A 13,040-nucleotide genomic window follows, 5' to 3' on the forward strand; every position below is an offset into this window, starting at 1 on the left:
AATTTTACTAACTCTCAAAAAATCTAAGTGGAGCAAGAGAGCATTTCTTCAAAAATACTAAAGCACACCGTGCTCAAAAAGATATAAGTGAAGCACTAAAGCAAGTCCATAGCTTACAAAAATTTAAGTGAAGCATAGAGAGCAATTCTAACAAGTCATGACATAATTTTGGCTCTCTCAAATAGGTGTGTCCAGCAAGGAATCAAGACTTAAAACACAAAATAAAGCAAGACTCATATCATACAAGATGCTCCAACCAAAACACATAGTATGTGACGAATAAAAATATAGCTTCGAGTAAAATACCGATGGTCGTTAGAAGAAAGAGGGGATGCCACTCGGGGCATCCCCAAGATTAGTTGCTTGCTCTCTTTAGGATAATAGCTTGGGATGCTGGGGCATCCCCAAGCTTAGGCTCTGGTTACTCCTTATTCCTTCATCCATCGTAAGATAACCCAAAACTTGAAAATTTCAATCACACAAAACTCAACAAAACCTTCGTGAGATCCGTTAGTATAAGAAAACAAATCACTACTATAAGTACTGTAGCAAAGCAATTCATATTTTGTTCTTGCATTATATCTACTGTATTCCAACTTTTCTATGGCAAAAACTCATCAAAGAAAACCATAGAGCCATCAAAACAAGCACACAACGTAAAGAAAATAGAATCTGTCAAAAACAAAACAATATGTAGGAATCTGGATATTTTGAATACTTCTGTAACTGCAAAGACTCTGAAAAATTAGGACGGCCTGGGAAATTTGTACATTAATCTACTACAAAAGAAATTGGTATTTTATCGCTCTCTGGTTAAAAATGAAAATTATTTTCGCGAGCGCAAAATTTTCTATTTTTTCAGCAAGACCAAACAACCACCACCCAAGAAGATTCTAAAGGCTTTACTTGGCACAAACACTAATTAAAACTCAAAAACACAATCATAAAATTAGCATAATTGTGCTAACACTCAAGAACAGAAAGCAAAAAGCAAAAATAAATTGTATTCATTAGGTTGCCTCCCAACAAGCGCTTTCTTTATAGCCATTAAGATAGGCTTAAGATTTCAATGATGCTCACACGAAAGATAATAATTGAAACACAAAGAGAGCATCATGAAACATATGACAAACAAATTTAAGTCTAACATACTTCCTATGCATATGAATTTTATAAGCAAACAAATTATCAAGACAAGAAACATCTAACATATGCAAAGAAGAGGAATAAAACATCGACGAACTCAACATAACGAGAGGTAATTTAGTAACATGAAAACTTCCACAACCATATTTTCCTCTCTCATAATAATTACATGTGGGATCATACTCAAATTCAACAATATATCTATTATATAAAATTTTCTCTACATGATGCACATGCATGCAAAGTTGGCACTCTTCCAAAATAGTGAGATTATCATCAAATAAAGTCATGACCTCTCTGAACCAACTTTTAATATTATCACAAACATATTCATCACAACGCTTAAATAATTTTTCAAGATCATAAAAATCATCACCCCAATCATGATCATTGCAACAAGTAGTGGACATAGATAAATAAGCATCCCGAAGCTTGGGGTTTTGCATAGTGTTAGCACAATTGACATTAATAGAATTTATAATAACATCATTGCAATCATGCTTTTCATTCAAGGAGGTATCATGAACCACTTTATAAATTCCTTCTTTAACAATTCATCATAATTTTCAGATTCACGAATCTCAAGCAAGACTTCATAAAGATAATCTAGTGAACTCAATTCACTAGCAATGGGTTCATCATAATTGGATCTCTTGAAAATATTAGCAAGTGGATGAGGATCCATATCAATTGATTTTTAGCAAGCGAAGATGCAAGCAAATAGAAGACACATGGCAACACAAGCAAATATGAGATCTAACGAGAAAACGACGAACGAAAAAGAGGGCAAATAAAATGGAAAAATTTTGTGAAGTGGGGGAGACGAAAACGAGAGGCAAATGGCAAATAATGTAAATTGCGAGGAGATGAGATTTGTGATTAGGAACCTGGTATATGTTGAAGATCCCCCTCGACAACGGTGCCAGAAGTTCCTTTTGATGCGGCATGAAGCTACGTCGGTATTTCCCCAAAGAGGAAAGGGTGATGCAGCACATCGACGGTAGGTATTTCCCTCAGTGATGAAAACAAGGTTATCAAACCAGTAGGAGAACCAAGCAACACAAAGTAAACGACACATGCACACAAATAACAAATACTCGCAACCCGACGTGTAAAAGGGGTTGTCAATCCCTTTCGGGTAGCGGCGCCCCAAGATAGGCAAACAGACATGAAATAAATTGTAGTAGATTGATAAATCAAACGCCGAATAAAATAAATGAGAATAAATTGCATCAAGGTATTTTTGGTTTAAAAGATCTGAAAATAAAAGCAAAGGAAAAGTAGATCGCAAAGGCAAATAATATGAGAAAGAGACTCGGGGGCCGTAGGTTTCACTAGTGGCTTCTCTCGAGAAAAATAGCAAATGGTGGGTAAACAAATTACCGTTGGGCAATTGATAGAACTTCAAATAATCATGACGATATCCTGGCAATGATCATTATATAGGCATCATGTCCAAGATTAGTAGACCGACTCCTGCCTGCATCTACTATTATTACTCCACACATCGACCGCTATCCAGCATGCATCTAGTGTATTAAGTTCATGGGGAAACAGAGTAATGCAATAAGAACAATGACATGATGTAGACAAGATCTATCTATGTAGAGATAGACTCCATCGTTTTATCCTTAGTAGCAACGATACATACGTGTCGGTTCCCCTTCTATCACTGGGATCAAGCACTGTAAGATCGAACCCACTACAAAGCACCTCTTCCCATCGCAAGATAAATAGATCAAGTTGGCCAAACAAAACCCAAATATCGGAGAAGAAATATGAGGCTATAAGCAATCATGCATATAAGAGATCAAAGAAACTCAAATAACTTCCATGGATATAAAAAGATAGATATGATAATAAACTCAAAATTCATCCGATCCCAACAAACATACCGCAAAAAGAGTTACATCATATGGATCTCCAAGAGACCATTGTATTGAGAATCAAACGAGAGAGAGGAGGCCATCTAGCTACTAACTACGGACCCGAAGGTCTACAAAGAACTACTCACACATCATCGGAGAGGCACCAATGGAAGTGGTGAACCCCTCTGTGATGGTGTCTGGATTGGATCTGGTGGTTCTGTACTCTGTGACGGCTGGAATTGATTTTCATCGACTCCCCTAGGGTTTCTGGAATATTGGGGTATTTATAGAGCAAAGAGGCGGTCCGGGGGCACCCGAGGTGGGCACAACCCACCAAGGCGCGCCTGGGCCTCCTGGCGCGCCCTGGTGGGTTGTGCTCCCCTCAGAGCACCCCCAACCGCTGCCTTGGCCCATTGGGTGTCTTCTGGTCTGTAAAAATCTCTGTGAAGTTTCGTTGCATTTGGACTCTATTTGGTATTGATTTCCTGCTATGTAAAAAACATGCAGAAAACATCAACTGGCACTTGGCACTATGTCAATAGTTAGTACCAAAAAATGATATAAAATGATTATAAAACATCCAAGATTTATAATATAACAGCATGGAACAATCAAAAATTATAGATACGTTGGAGACGTATGAACGGGGGAAGGAAGGCCGGGCGTGGCATGTACCACGCGAACAGCGACGACCAGACGCGGCGGCGCCCGAGCTCGATCTCAAGCTCGAGGGCTCCTGGAGACGGATGGGTGATGCGGGAGGTTGATTTGGAGTGTGAGGAAGTAGCAGGGAGTAAGAGAGGGGCTCGGGGCTGCCTTATATGAGAGGGAGAGGTCCACCGTAGGTGTCGGGGATATACCCCGCGGTATGACCCAGCTAGAGTTGTAAACCGGCTGGGACTTGGTAAACCGGCGGAGAGTTAAGACAGAGAGTCAAGACAGATGGCTAAGACAGACGGTAAATCGGCTGGTGTTAAGCCGGCAGACAATGTTAAACTGGCAGACAATGTTAAACCGGCACACGTTAAGAAGTCCAGGAAGGAAAGTCAAAATAGTTTAAGTTAAAGTCCGAGTTGGACTCTACATGTAACCCGCCTCTTCAACATATATAAGGAGGAGTAGGGCTCCTCAAAGGGGGACAAGCAAGAAACAATCTCTAGGGTTAGACACAACTAGAGGAGAGCCGGTTTACGGCGACTTCCTCATGATCATAATGAGAGATAGCCTCAAACAGCACGTAGGGCTATTACCGGATGATGTTTCCCGGGGCCCGAAGCTGTCTAAATCCTCGTCTTGTGTTGCGTCTCTCGATTCCGCTCAACCCCTCTCAAGCTACCACATAGATGCGTTGGCCTCGCGACTAAGTCCTCACACTAGGACCTCTGCCATGATATTTTCACGACAGTCGGCGCCCACCGTGGGGCCAGGCGCACGGTGGTGATGAGTTCTTAGAGGGATCTTTCTTAGGGTTTCGAAAAGTTTGCAAATTTCCGGATGAATAAGATCGTCAGAGAAGATCAAAAATTTACTGGATCTGAAGGATGTGAATCGCCAAACATGTATAAGATTAAAGTTTCAGTCGAGCTATCAGATCAGACTATGGGTCAAAATAACCCACGACTCGGAAGCAGTTTCCGCCCCGTTCACGGTCTCAAGAGGCCTCTGCTTTCATGACCCTTCTTTGGGTTACTCCCGTTGCTACGGCTGTATCAAACACCGTCGTCACCGGATTGAGCCGGGTTGAGCCGGCTGTTTCACTACAAGCCACCGCCGTGGCTCAAGCTGCCCTGCGTCTCGGCGCTAAATCACCAAATCGCCGTCGCCCAAGCCAAGTGCTAGCCACGAAAGACAAAGGCTGAGAAAATTCCATCAGGGGCTCCTAGGGATCAGAAGTTTGCGATGAAGAGCCGGTTTAATTGTGATCTGTTCACTATTATAAGTCAGCAAGAGATCGACACCCGGATCGGATGGGGTCGTGGGCGTCGACTCGTTCCTGCAGCCGTTGCAGCTGTGCCTCGAGCCTACTTCCGAGCCGCTGCCGGACCGGTGCCGGGCCACCCCGAACTCGCCTTTGTTGCCATCCGAGCCGCGGTGGTCTTCGCCTCTGCCCAGGCCTCACCCTACGTCAGCCCGCCTCTGCTGATGTGGCCGCAGGCGCGCCGCAAGCCACAAACCGCCGACCGCCTCGGTTTGCCACCGAATCACCTCCTGCTCTACGTGCCTGCGATTAATCGGCCACGGCCTCTCCCTGCTTCCAACCCGCCGTCACGAACGCGCGTTGAGCCGCCGCCGCTCAGTTTCTGTCGCCGGATCACCCCCGTCCCGCCTATCTGCTCGTGGCCTCTGGTCGTCACCTGTTCGCCAGCCTGCCGGCCACCGCGTTGAGTCGCCGGCCGCCGAGTCCAATGAACCGCTGTCCGCTTCAACATCCGTTGCCGGCGAGCTGTATCTTCGTCCTCAAACCGGCTCTGAGCCTTTTCTGCCGCCTTACGCCGCGGCCGGCGGTCGGTGCCGGGCCACGCTGGACTTGCCTACCTTCACCTCTGTTGCCTTGCCACGCCGGGTCACTGCCGACATGCTCGATGCTGTTCCATAAGCCGTTCTGCATTCAAGCTGTTCCGGCGCCGAGTCGCCACACTTCTCCCGCAAGTTGCCGACGCCCGCTGTTGCGTCTGTTGTTGAGCTGCCGTTGGGCGGTCGCGGGACCACCAACTCGCCGCCGCTGAGCCGCCGCCGAGTGCCGCGACCCGCCTACTTCGGCCAAAGAATCGTCATCGAGCACTTCCTTCCATCGGAGCTGCCGTGAGCCACCGCTCCGCCTCGCTGCCATCCCGGTGTTGGACCGCCGCCGGGTCAAGTTGACCCGGCCTCCCCGTCGCCACTACTACCGAACCTGGAGTCGCCCCGCGACCATGCCACGACCCGGCCTCGCTACTTTAAACCGGCGCCCCCGAGCTGCCACCTCCAAGTCGCCATGGCTGCGCGCCGTTCCGAGCCACAAGCCACCTCCACTTGAGGGCCGGCCCGCCGGTTCAGTCGCGCCTCGCCTCCTCTGGGTCGCCATCGCCGACCCGCAGCCACCTCAAACCGCTGTCGCCTTCACATCCGAGCCACCATGGCACGGTCTGACAAAGCAAAGGATGGATTGCCGGGAGAGTGTTTCTTGTACTATGACAAGGAGGAGGAAAGCTTCTCTTCTCCATAATTGTTCTGAGGTCACTTGCCAGTACCCAAAATCAGCTCCAACTCTGCACTTGTTTCTGAATTTGTACACAGCCTGATAAGATCGAAAAGCTCAAGACAAGATGGTGCTGCAATCGTTAGTGTTTCCAACAAGCCGCCTCTGCAGCAAATCGCCGTTGGGGCCGCTTCACCGATGCGCTAGTGAGGCCGTGCTCCTGGTTCTTTGCCCCGTCGCTATTGCCTTGCAAAGCTTCGCTGCGAGTTGCCCGTCGTCAAGGTGCCTCTGTTCCTGCTCCTGCTTGTGATCAGCGACGCGGTTGTATAATGTGGTGTACTGGTGGATGGCAGTGTCGATTCTTCACCCTGTTAAGAAATTACGATCAAAGTTAGCCATTTCACCCTCTGGCAAGAGAGGGGTGAGCAAGAAAACCAAGGAGAGAATTGAGCGAAAGCAACAAGTGAAAAAAAAGAGAACACATGTAGGTGCATGCACGTCTACAGAGAGAGGGATGGGGCAGAGAACCTATGTGCATGCAAAGAGGTGGGGGAGGAGAACGTGGGCACAAGGATACAGTGGCATTGTTGCATTGCATCTGCCCGACGCCTCTTCCGTAGCAATCCAGGAGTATAAGACAATCTGATTTTTTGCTGTTCCCTCACCTCCTTGGTATGCGGGATGATCATAAACGCCAAGGAAAAAGATCAGAGGCAGTACTAGTACTCCAACTGCTAGTCTGTATTTTGACTACGGAAAGACTATGGTGCAGAATATTACTCCATGAGGTTGTCAGACGTGTCCGGCGATTTAAAAAGATCGGACAAAGTTAAGAGTATATCTGAGAACTCTTTTCGTCCGACTATATCATCTAATGTCGGTGCCACAAGTCACGAGGTGCTATTTTTTTAATATATTTTATTAGCGCATATTAATTTGTTTGAGAACAGTTACTCTGTCTTTCAATATATTTTATGCAGGACAAAGTCCACTACAAAAGTGGCGTCGTACCATGGACAAGAGGCTCGCGCCGGTTTAAATATCATGGCCAACTCTCGCACCTGCACCGACTACCGCTGCCGTGCCCGAATTGTCAGTCCACACTGGTTTACAAATGCCGCGGCCGACTCTCCCGTCCGCACTGACTTACAAATGTCGCGGTCGATTCTCCCCCCCGCGCCAACTTACAACGCCGCGGCCGACTCATTTGTCTGTGCCGTCTCTGAAGCCGCGGTCGTCTCTGCTATCCGTCTCTCGCAGCCTGGTCTACATCAACACACCGGGCCGCACCTGTCTGCATGAGCTGTTTATTGAATATGAGCAAGTCACTTCTTGGGTAGCCCAGTTTTTCTTCCAATACATTGGAGGGAAATTATCATTCAGCCGCTGTCTGCACTAGATGATCAATGGACATGCACACAAATCGCTGCCACTATAGTTTGGTCAACTTCAAATAGTTAGTTGGAAGGAACCATTGGCCGAGTTGCTGACACGGCTCATACGAGATCATTTATAACCCGCCGCAGTCACCTCAATCCTCTGTGGATTTACATCGCGTTATTAACACCAATGATATATACCTTCTGCTATGGTCAAAGTACGGAGAATCTCAAGACAACTCCTTGAGTCATCTTAAGACTCGGGCGCTACAATGATATGATTTAGCAAGTCTTGCCAGTTTCAGCAAATTCAAGTGCCCCAGGATGTTGAAGGGAAAGATAACCCGATCCCGAAGGCTACTGTTATATTTAAAGGTCGTCAGAAATATTCCGGATCATAATGATGCTTCCGGTTTATAGTCTGGTTTAAGGAAAATCCCGTCTCCCACACAGCGCTGAAGCCCTTAGTGTCTGGTTTAAATCCGGTTTAAGAGGAAACTATCTCTTGCAAAGCTCTGAAGCGCTCAAATCCGGTTTAACAATGACCGGTTCAAAAAGGAATTAACTTCTCGCAAGTTCGAGTTTAAAGGCCGTCAGAAAATTTCCGGCTGAAAATGAGGATTTCGGTTTAAAATCCGGTTCAAGGGAAAGATGTCTCCCATAAAGCTTTGAAGCTCTCAATATCCGGTTTAAAATCCCGGTTCAAGAAGAATTTATCTCTTGCAAAAAAGTTAAAAGTTGCCGAAGAGGACCTGTTGCCATGATGTACGGTTCAAACATGGGTATCCCGCCTTATTGCCTTATCATATTATGGATTACATGGGGGCTTCAGCTGACAAAGCGAAAGTTCTGTCCATTAATCCGGCTATCACGCCGCAACAAAGCTCGGGAGCTTCACACCCAAGGGGCCAAAAAGAGTATTGTTGCTATGCACAGCTCAAACATAGGCACACATTGAGCACAACTCACAAAGTTACTTGGGGGCTCTTTGTGTAAAGTAACAAAGAGCTTGAAAGGACCCTTCTAATTGGGTATCGACCCACGGCTTGGAAGCCTGGTGTATTCACCTAAAACCCTGGGTTAACCTGCCTTCATCAAGTAAGCCACTCCTATCCACGTAATCCTGGCATGACCCGCCGAACGTTTGACAGTTACTCTCATTGAGACCCTGAACTTGTCAAAGTTAAAACGACGATTGGTTAGTTGGAGGCCCATCTTAAAAGGCTTTGTCAAATGGTTTAACTCAGCGGCCTGGCAGCCCATGAAAAGCCTCGAATTTGGGCCTGGCAGCCCTTGAAAAGCCTTGACTACACGGTTTTATTTGCCTTTGTCAAGATTTTTCTCTTTTGATAAATTTTATGTTGAACCGGTGTCTATTGACCTGACATGACTATCAGTCATCAAATTAACCCGGTGTTCGTTAACCCGGCTCGACTTTCAACTACAAGTTGTTAGTACATAATCACTTATAATTCGGTGTTTATTGACCCGGCCTGGCTTTGGACTATAAGTCGCCAGTATATATTTGGATTGCGCCATTGGAATTATGCGCTTATAAATCATTGGGTATATTATTCAAATAGCCAACATGGCTGGATTTTTATTATGGTTATTAATAACCAGTATTATGATTAAGGTTTTCAAAGTCGCTTTAGCGCAAATGGCTATCATATTATCAATAGATATGATTTATTCCACAATTAAAGGAATAGTCCCGAGTTGCTGCAGGCTTACGACTCGGCACTTGGGGGATACATTATTTCAGTTGAAATTACATTAAACACACAAGTCTCATGTCGCTGGAAGCATGCACCATGACACTTGGGGGCTAATGCAAAGTCATTTTTTTGCTCACCTTATTGAAGACCCGACTCATCACATGGTAATGAGCCGGCCCTTGGGGGCTACCAATTGCCTCTGTCAACAATTTAAGGTACAAAGCTTTTTATCCATTACATTGAAGGGTCCACTGCTCAGTTGGTAAAGCACAAGGCTCTTAACCTTGTGCACATGAATTCAAGCCCCATGATGGGGCTTACATCATATGATGTTATTTTCATTGAATAATATATCAAAGTCCCAGCTCAATATTATCTTACTGAGCCGACCCTTGGGGGCTACACGTTGATGATCAAAGTTTACAAGATTATATTTACAAAGTCCCTGCTCATTATTGCATAATGACCCGGCCCTTGGGGGCTACACTGGTTGAAGTTTTTATGAGAATAAGGAAATTTCAAGTCCCAGGTTGCTGCAAGCATGACAACCCGGCACTTGGGGGCTACATATGTAGAATACTCAATTCTGACTAGTGATTGATGAACAACCTGGATTTCTTCAAGATTGTGATATTCATATTGAAGCAAGTCTTAAGTTGTTGCTATGCTACCTTCTTAAGACTTGGGGGCTACAAGTGATAGGCATATAAGAGGTATATTTTCAAGCTTCATGTTAACTACAATTATGACCTGGTGCCATCAATATTTGTAAACCGGCAATGATAAACCGGCAAGTTCAAGTCTTAAACCGGCACAGTTCTACATTCTCAAACCGGCAAGTTCTACATTCTTAAACCGACTGAAGATCAAATGAGTATTTCAAAGGCCAATATTTTTGTTAAGCATTGGGAGCTGAAGTCAAAGGAGTTATTCTTCACAATATTTCACTATGACAAACCGATGTCAGCAAATTGATTATGAAGCTGGTGAAAGCACAAGTGCTCCCTAGGTGGTTTTAATAATTGATGACAACATATCTCTTGTTGGACTAACATTTCTATCTAGCATGTTTCAGATAAGTTCAACAATGGAGTGGCATGGACTAAAGGTTGTGGGAACTCCTTCAAGATGCTAAGGACAAAGGATTGGCTAAAGCTTAAAGCTCAAGACTCTTCATTTTACATTTTAGTGATCCAAGATCACATTGAGTCCATAGGAAAAGCCAATACTATCAAGGAGGGATGAGGTGTTGCTTAATGAGCCTCTTGCTTCATGTGCTTAATGATACGCTCCAAAATCCTCAGCTACTTTCCCACTTCCACATATGACCAACCAAGCCAAACTCGCCTACCGATTTCCTATCCGGCCACCGAGTTTCACCTGTCAGCCACTGCAACCCTACAGTTCGGTCACCGATGGGATCTCGGTCTCACCGAGATGGTTGCAAACTCTGTCCGAGATGGGATTGCAAACTCTCTGTTTCCCTTTCGTAACTTTTCGGTCTCACCGAAAGAGCGAATCGGTCCCACCGAGATTGCAATGTAAATTCAGTGTTTCCTTTTTGTAACTTTTCGGTCTCACCGAAAGAGAAAATCGGTCCCACCGAGTTTGCCTGACCAACTCTCTGGTTAGCTAATTACCAAAATTGGTCTCACCGAGTTTGTGTAATCGGTCTCACCGAGATTACGTTATGCCCAAACCCTAACCATATCGGTCCTACCGAGTTGCATGTCAGTCCCACCGAAAATCTCTAACGGTCACTAGGTTTACATTTTCGGTCCGACCGAGTTTGTTGATTTGGTCCCACCGAGATTGGAAAACTGTGTGTAACGGTTGGATTTTGTGTGGAGGCTATATATACCCCTCCACCTCCTCTTCATTCGTGGAGAGAGCTATCAGAACACATACACAATTCCTACTCATATGTTCTGAGAGAGAACCACCTACTCATGTGTTGAGACCAAGATATTCCATTCCTACCATACGAATCTTGATCTCTAGCCTTCCCAAGTTGCTTTCCACTCAAATCTTCTTTCCACCAAATCCAATTCCTATGAGAGAGAGTTGAGTGTTGGGGAGACTATCATTTGAAGCACAAGAGCAAGGAGTTCATTACCTACACACCATTTGTTACTTCTTGGAGAGTGGTGTCTCCTAGATTGGCTAGGTGTCACTTGGGAGCCTCCGATAAGATTGTGGAGTTGAACCAAGGAGTTTGTAAGGGCAAGGAGATCGCCTACTTCACGAAGATCTACCGCTAGTGAGGCAAGTCCTGTGTGGGCGATGGCCATGGTGGGATAGATAAGGTTGCTTCTTCGTGGACCCTTTGTGGGTGGTTGCTTCTTCGTGGACCCTTTGTGGGTGGAGCCCTTTGTGGACTCGCGCAACCGTTACCCTTTGTGGGTGGAGCCCTTTGTGGACTCGCGCAACCGTTACCCTTTGTGGGTTGAAGTCTCCATCAACGTGGATGTAGGATAGCACCACCTATCCGAACCACGGGAAAAACATCCGTGTCTCCAATTGCGTTTAAATTCTCCAAACCCTTCCCTTTACATTCTTGCAAGTTGCATGCTTTACATTCCGCTGCTCATATACTCATTGCATGCTTGCTTGATATGTATTGTGTATGTTGAAATTGTGCCTAAACTCCACTTAAACCGAAAAAGCTTAAAAATTGCAACTTTAGCATTAAGTGTCTAATCACCCCACCTTTAGACACATCTACTTCTAGATCCTACAAGTGGTATCAGAGCATTGGTCTCCATTGCCTTGGTTTAATCGCCATTGGAGGAAGATGGATGTGTCTACCTTAGGGAGTCTTAGACATAGAGTGCCTATTCTTGATGGAGAGTATTTTCACGAGTGAAAAAATGAGATGCTTGTAATCTTTAATCAATATCATTTGAACAAGTATATTGCTAGCCCTTGTGCACCTCATATTGATCCTTTGCATCCTACCCTAGATGAAGATATTGACATGATTCGCAATCTTAGAACTATTGAGCTCATCATTAGATGATTGCCCAAAAATTTGATTGCTAGTTTGCCTACTCTAAATTGTGCCTATACTATATGGAAATTTCTTGAGGAACGATTTCCTGATCATTCCTTGAAAACTTTGGATGAAATTCTCCATAAATCTATTGCCTTGAGTAAGATGAACTCTAGTGATCCTAGTTTTGGTAATTTTCTATTTGAACTTACCAATCTTAAGCATGCTAAAGGAGATGTTGGAATCATTAATGATATCATATTCAAAGCTATAAGAATTCATAAAAGTGACCACTTTGATGATCATTTATCTAATGAATTACCCTCTCTAGGAAATGATGAGTCACAAGATCATGATGAACATGGATACTATGATGATGATGATAGTGATTTCGATCTTGATGATGCAATGAGACATTTTGGTCTTATGGCAAATCTTCGGGGATATGAATCAGGAGGAAAGGAATGGGTTCTTGATAGTGGATGTACTGATCATATGACCGGAGATGAAGAGATGTTTCGTGAGCTTGCTGAAAATGACGGCCCTCGAAAATATGTCACCTTTGGTGATAATTCAAAGGGTAAAGTGGTTGGCCTTGGTAAGGTGGTCATCTCACATGATAGTTCCATTCAAAATGTCATGCTCGTTGAATCTCTCGGCTACAACTTACTTTCAGTATCTAGACTTGCTGATTTCGGTTTGAATGTCCTATTTACTGAAGTAGATTGCCAAGTATTTCATCGAGACAATCATAAAATG

Source organism: Triticum urartu, chromosome 3 (genome assembly GCF_003073215.2).
Source record: "Triticum urartu cultivar G1812 chromosome 3, Tu2.1, whole genome shotgun sequence".
Lineage (NCBI taxonomy): Eukaryota > Viridiplantae > Streptophyta > Magnoliopsida > Poales > Poaceae > Triticum > Triticum urartu.